Raw genomic sequence first — 6,491 nt, forward strand, 5'->3', positions numbered from 1 at the left:
ATGCAATATAAATAAACCAGAAATAGGCCACAAGTGGACCGGAAGTGGACCGGAAGTAAATATGTGTGGGTGTGGGTGGGTGTGGGTGAAGGGGGCTTAGTTTTAGGTGTGGGCAAAAAAAATATCAAGAGGGGCATATTTTTAACAAATTTATGGACAACAATCTGACAGAAGTGCCTTTTGTAAGTGTGGACAAATCAATCTGAGGGGGCTCATCATTTCACAGGAACTTCCCGAGGGTATTTTTACAAAAATCTTGGATTATACGGAGTACCACACTTGAGCAAAAAGCTCATATGGGCATGTTGAGCAAGTTTTAAGTGTAGGCAAATCTGCCTGAGGGGGGGTTCATCATTTCTCGTCCTGGTTGTAGTACAAAACACACTACTGTGGTACCCTGCCCACCTTATTCTCCAGACTTGGTTCCTGCGGACTTTTTCTGTTTGCCTACTTGAAAAAATCCTTGAAATGACGTCATTTTGCAAGTGTATACGAAATCCAGCAGAACGCGACACCACAGATGAGAGCTATCCCCAAATACACATTCCAGGAGGCGTCCGAACAGTGGCAGAAACGATGGGAGCACTGCATTGCAAGCATGGGTGAGTACTTTGAAGGGGACAAGCACGTGTAATGTTGTAATTGAGGTAATAAGGTTTGTATTGCAAAAGTCCGGTCTTTTTTTAACAACCCATAGTTATGGTAAGGGGCTGGACACTTTCTCGGTCAAGCGCCGTATTTCATCTTCTGACGCAAGCGCGGAATGCTTTCGTGGTTAGGTTAGGTTTAAATCTCTTAGTATAAATACACTACATTTAGCCTAACGACGATGCATTAAAACCTGACGTCACAAGCGTACAGCTTGGTGCTTATTGGTGCTTGGTGCAATTCTCAGAAGTAACTCTCGGCGCACCGCTGTTGTCTGGTTGGTCTGCGGTGCATTCCCCGCTCCCCACTTCTCTTGCCAGATGTAGAGCTCCCACTGTAAGACTAGACAAGAGCTATAGCATGGCTTGTTGGTATTGCTTCCATACCATATTGCCAGATGTAGAATCTTATCGGACAGTAGAAATGAATGTCAGCGGCAACCACAAAGCTCTCCATGGGGTTGAATACAATCAGGATAGAAAATCCCATTTTCGATGGCTCGTAGCATCAAAACGAGTCGTCGACAAGCAAACGGTTACCGTAGAAAATTTCACCTTGATGTCGTCTGCACATTGTGAAAATTGTCTACGTTGTACGGCGATACACAGTGTATTTATGTTTGAGAAATACTAGTAGCAAAAAGTTGCCGCAACTTCCGATTGACAGAATGTTTTAAATTGTATTCTGCTTTACTTGCTTATTATACTGCACACTTCTTTAAAAGACGTTGCCTTTCAGACACAATATTTTACATTTTTGACCAAAAATTGTAGCAACTCTTCCACTGTGCGTGGATTCCCCTATTATTATATTCAATAATACTAATACGTTATGTGACTTGCAGAATCCACATCAGATGCAGAAGAATCCTGATGTTTGGGAAGAAGACTGTAAGCCCATGGTGTATGCAAAGGGAATGGGAAAGAGAAAACAATTGTATAAGAAGAGAAATGGTCCCATAACATTTCAAATCAATGACAAGGTATTGGTTAGGACTAAGATTAAATCTTACTTGGAGGACAAGATAACCAAAAGTCTTTCTAATACGTATGAGGGTCCATATTTCATAAGTAAATTCTAACAGAGAATTCAGTTCTGGTTAAGAAAGTTGATGATGAAAATGTATGTTCCAAAGTACATGTGAATAAATTCTAAAGATATTTGGAGCCCAGGAGAGGCAATAATAGGTAATTTTACTACATGGATGGGCAAGATCTCAGAATTTATGTAAGTTTAATTAAGAATACTCCCATTATATGAATGTAAATTATTGTAGTTTTGGTGTATGTTGCCTGTATTATAGTGAGAATGAATGGTTTATGTTTGTAAACTTGTACTGGTACCAGTTTGTTTTCTTTTTCTTTTTGAATATTTACAGGCGATGGAGTTGGAGGGATGACATGCGCAAACGCCTATAACTATTACGAAACCTCGCTCTAAAGCTTGATTCTTTGTTGTGTATGAAGAGTATGTTTGAAATGTGAATTCTGAGAAGATATGTGTAACTAGGAGTACACTATGTGCTGGAAAATTGTATTTTTTGGGGAGAGGTTGTTTTGTAAGCCCATAGTGTACGATAGCTCATGGATGACGTATTGAAGACTCAATATACGTGTGACTAAGGTAGGGTATGCCATTGGCTAAGCTTCTGCGCTGGTTGAGCGAGGAGTTTGGCGTGGCAGATCCTTGCCGACTGGGGGAAACGTAGGACTAACTGGACACAGGCTGAGTATACTGTATTTCCGTGTATCACCCTTTTGGGCCTGCATGGCCAGGTGTAATTTGCCTAACGTTAATATAGTTATTTCGACTTCTTAAAAGTGCTAGAGATTGAATTTGTTTTTTGTTTATTTTTAAGAGGTACATTGCTCCGGGTCATGTTGGCTGTGGGGGTTTTGGGCGGGGCTGCAGTTGACTCGGACTTGTATAGCTGTTACTTACTGACTTTTGACAATCTAATTGGACGGACTGTTATAATTTAATTGGGAGATAATACATAGTTATTTTTGGTTGAGTTAACTAAAATGTGGTTCTTAGGGGTTTTGATTGAGTATGAATGAACCATGTGATGCATATATAAATTTGGAAAGTATAATTAATTATATGATTTGTTAATAAAGATTATGGTTGAAAGAATATTAAGTATAAATTAAATAGTTTAAATACCTACTGAAATATAATTAACTTCCACTGCGCAGATAATATAATCCTCGTATCACTTCTTTATTATTTATAAAGGGGAAATAAGAGACGTACAGTCATGGAAAAAAGTTCTTCCCCATAAGGCTTTAATAGGAGCAAGTAATGCAGGAGGGTAGGCAACACATATTGCACCCTTCGATGATCGGGTGATTTTGCCTGTCTTAACACCGAGAAATGTGTTCCACGCGAAGGTCAACATGGCAGGAAAGCAAAGAGGGTCACGTGACTATTGGTTACGTGGAGTGTTGTGCTTCTCCACGTCCCCAGTTCTTGATCCACATTGCAGAAAAAGTAGAGCTGCATGCAATATATGAAAATAGGTTGTTTTCAACTACACGCTTAATTATGATTTTCTCAATTGTAAATCTATCAGACGTGTCTCCCTATTTAGTCGAGACAGTCTTTTACTTTGAATTCCTGTTTGTCATAGGCGTAACTTGAAGGGAGCAGAAAGGGCATTTGTAACCCCCCCCCAAATCAGGTTTCTTAAAGCTGCTAAAACAGGAATTAAATACTATGATTTGACGCGTCCAAAAAAAGTATTATATTGAAAGATTGTTCCCAAATACGTAGATAGCAATTTAATACTTTGAAAGTGTCTCAGATTTGTTTATTATGTCACATCTTAGTGTGGCACAGGTCTACTACAAAAGTGGAATTTCGTAACAGAAATATGAACCCACTCCTTTTATTTCGTAGCCGATTTCATCTTGAAACTGAAATTAAGAATATTAGTTAACAATGTCATTGGTAAACAATAAAAAAATGTGTTAGACCCAATTCTTTAATACCTTATCATAATCTTTATCGCAAGTTTAAATTTTGTTGTAAGTCCACTTTATGCAAAAAAAAAAGGTAAAGTTCTCACCTGTGCTTAGCGCTACGCCATGAAATCGTATAGGGGGTGTGGGGGTAACGCCCCACACTTTCTTGATTTGTTCGTGAGTGGGGGTGATGTGATCAGCATCACGCCCCTGACCGCCTTTACCCCCAGGGTTTCTCCCAGGTACCCATGTCATTCGACGCTGGGTGGGCGCCGGGGTCGCTTCCAACGTTAGAAAAGTTCCCGGGCTTGAACCGGCCGGGGATCGAACCCGGGGCCTATAGCATGGTAGTCAGACGCGTTACCGACTGAGTCACCGGCACAGATAGACTAATCTGAAATGCATACAGTTTAAAGTGGGATCCGAACCACTATGTGCGATCACCTGGTATCGTACCCGAGACCCCTTGATTACAAGGCCTTACCACTACGCCATCAGGGAGGCGCACACAATCTTAGTATTTCGACCTTTTTAAACCTATATGTATCATATAAGAGGTTGTTTAACGTTGCTATGCCTCTATGGATTATATTTAGCCTGTATTCGAGCACATAGCGTGAGGTTTCATAGAATATAAGCTTCTCTTCCATGTTTATGGTTTCCTGTCTGCAGTAGAAAAACTGGCAGGTTCCCATTGCTTTTCTTTCAATAGTCTTCCAATGGTTGCATATCATATCACTCAAATTTGATTCATTCGTTGCGAACACAATCCCCGATGGCGGAGTGGGATCGTGGGCGCCTTGTAATTAAGGGATCCCGGGTTCGATACTCGGTGGAGGAACATAGTGGTTCGGATCCGCCTTTAAACTATAGGTCCATTCACGATTAGCCTAACAGGACATAAAGTGGACTTAAGACACCAAATCAAGCAACCAACACAATCCCGTTATTGTCCAGATTATCGAATCCAGAAGCTTCGTCGCGAATAACATAAGCAGGAAGACAACGTGAAATAACCGAACAGAAACAGAACCTAAAACCTACATCGGATAGATTGGATTAAGTCGACGATACAGCACGGGTTCTGAAATGAAAAAGAATACGAAAGTTGAAGGACCTCTATACGCACCCACTTTTCCTCCACTCAATGGGGAAGATATCCTTCTAGCTGAGAAGCCTTTACGTAGGAGTGCCCTGAGGGAACTTCAAGGCCACGACGATAAAGTGTTCTACGTGCAATGACGGGACCAAATCATACGACAGATAGCTGTGTTCCTCCTTATTTCGTACGCCATTGATAACTGGAACACGTGGCCTCGTCTTTGGTAGAGCAGAAGCCTGCTTGCTTGCCACCACCCTTTAGTTCAGTGACCTTCGCCCGTAGTCAGCAAGAGTGAATGACTCACCAGATACTTGTTGTCTGTGAGGCTACACAAGAATAGATATTTCGTTAGTGGCTGTAAGTATTGTTTCATCTGCAGTTATATCAGTTAACATTTCAATAGTTTCCTAATGGTTACGTTAGTGATAAACATGTAAATTAGTTCTCGAGAGTGAACGTTTTATCTATTTGAACGGGGGATTTTTATACAGCCTGCATGTATTATTTTTTCCTGAAACAAGAAGAAATTCGAAGACGCAAAAAGAGTTGTATAAGAGTAGTTAACAAAAGGAAAAAAGAAGAAGAAAACGAAAATGTAAATGCTGAAATAAATTATGGTAGAGATCGAGTGAATAACATTTTGTCATGGGGCCTCCTCGATGGCGTAGTGATAACGTCGTCGCCTTGTAATCAGTGGATCCCGGGTTTAATACACGGTGGATGCACATAGTGGTTAGTATCCCACTTTAAACTGAAGGTCGAGTCCAGATTAGCATATCTGTGCACCAAACCAAAACTAAGAAAGAAATTGTCACAGTGTAATAACATTTCATGTTCAACCAGATACGAAACAAAAGGGAATAATATATTGCAGGTTGGAGTTCACATCTGTAGCATCTAACCAGCACAATTATGAATCGCAACATATCGTATCAGATCCATTTTTATTATACATGTATGATAATATAAGGGAAGTAGAGGAAAGAGAAAACCAAGCGAAACACGGACGCCTTCTCCAGAATTTCAAATCTCGTTACGTAAGGTTCTGGGTTGGAGTCCCGAACAGGCATGACTTTCTTGTTCTTGCCCTTTTATCTGCTTCATTTCATCATAATTCAGCGTTATGGTTTACCTGCAGGGAAAGAATAATGACAATAATTGCCAATACAAAGCCAATGACAAACAGAACAACTCGATTACGGAGGTGCCAAGAAGAAACGAGACTTGACAGTTTCTCCGTCTCTCGGTTTGTCGAATTGAAAATTGCTCTCCCGTTCTCGGTCTCGATTAGTTAAATATAGAAATCGAAAATGTATGTGAATGAATATACATGTATTTTATATATTCCGGTTTTGTAGGAGATTTCGTGAGAGATGAAGTAAGTACTCTTCCATCGTATTTATTTTTATAATTTTTATTCCCTGTTCGATGATCGCGACGATAAGGACGAGTGACCATTACATGAAATTGATGACGAAATAGTCAAACACCCCCGACAAGGGCGGTACTCAAACCCGGGAACTTTGGCGACGATATCGAATGTCAATCACTTAATGAGCTTGACCACCGAGCCTGCTTAATGTTGTTTCTGTCAGGTAATTCGTAATAACTATCATTTGCTTCATAATTTATCTTATTGTTGTGATTAACCTGAATTCAAAGAATTAGTTTAAAGGCAAAAATGCAAGATTGAATGTCTCTGATGTTACTTCGTGCCGAATAATATGACGTGGTATTATGATATGAATTTATTAATCATATAATATGCCTATTCA

The sequence above is a fragment of the Lepisma saccharinum genome, chromosome 4 (assembly GCF_977018435.1).
Source record: "Lepisma saccharinum chromosome 4, izLepSacc3.1, whole genome shotgun sequence".
Classification (NCBI taxonomy): Eukaryota; Metazoa; Arthropoda; class Insecta; order Zygentoma; family Lepismatidae; genus Lepisma; species Lepisma saccharinum.